At 48.5% G+C, this 881-nt stretch overlaps 2 non-coding genes across 2 annotated transcripts; both read right to left on the bottom strand.

Moving 5' to 3' along the window:
- Positions 1 to 80: 80 nt before the first annotated feature.
- Positions 81 to 163, bottom strand: trnal-aag. Its single transcript has one exon. It is a non-coding gene; the product is annotated as a tRNA-Leu (tRNA).
- A 435-nt stretch (positions 164 to 598) lies between these two features.
- Positions 599 to 670, bottom strand: trnaw-cca. Its single transcript has one exon. It is a non-coding gene; the product is annotated as a tRNA-Trp (tRNA).
- Between the last annotated feature and the right edge of the window lie 211 nt (positions 671 to 881).

The raw sequence follows: 881 nt of genomic DNA, 5'->3' as shown, positions 1-881 counted from the left end.
CTTATCCCATAACATGCAGAGAACTTACTCGTTTTCCCTACTATCATGTGACAGGGAATTGCTCGGCTGAAAAATCTCACTGTCAGAAGTGGGATTCGAACCCACGCCTCCAGACGAGACTGCGACCTTAACGCAGCGCCTTAGACCGCTCGGCCATCCTGACTGCAATGGGTCGGCAGTGGCGCCGCCAGGCGGGGCTGGGGCCACGGCCACCCTAATAAAATTGGTGGCAATGTTATATATACTGTATATATATTATGTAACTCCTGGGTTTGAGTTAAAAGGTTCTTAGCAGCACATATGTGTTGTCATATCAGGCTCTGTCACTTCAAGAGGGTAACCTCTGACCCTGAGCTGTGACGGACTGGGATGTTTATAGAGTTGAGAAGAGAAGGGGCCCAAGCACTGAGCCTTGGGGCACCCCTGTGACCTGTGACCTATGACCTTATGACCTGAGGTAGGTGTATTGGTGTACAGTATATACAATATGACATAGTATAAACAGCACTGAAATAGAGAATGGTGAATAAATAAATGATAAGTGGTAACCAGTAAACAGGTGGCTGATTAGAGACAGAGTTACTGGGTTAAAAAGACGCGACCCCAACGTGATTTGAACACGTAACCTTCTGATCTGGAGTCAGACGCGCTACCGTTGCGCCATGAGGTCATACAGAGAAGGGCAGGGACTCAGTCGTACGGATGCATAGAGGGAGGGAGTTTCAAAGGTGAGGCGCACAATAGCTGAAGGCTCTGAACCCCATAGTGGACATGGAATGGAAAGTAGTGAGGAAGAATAGGATCGGAGAGTTCGGGATGGGGCGTAGGGCTGAAGGAGTTCAGAGAGATAAGGAGGAGCAAAATTATGGAGAGCTTTGAAG

This window comes from Micropterus dolomieu, unplaced genomic scaffold (assembly GCF_021292245.1).
Source record: "Micropterus dolomieu isolate WLL.071019.BEF.003 ecotype Adirondacks unplaced genomic scaffold, ASM2129224v1 contig_2854, whole genome shotgun sequence".
In the NCBI taxonomy this organism is placed as follows: domain Eukaryota; kingdom Metazoa; phylum Chordata; class Actinopteri; order Centrarchiformes; family Centrarchidae; genus Micropterus; species Micropterus dolomieu.
The sequence above is the reverse complement of the archived record's forward strand: the minus strand, read 5'-3'. Positions and strand labels throughout refer to the sequence as shown.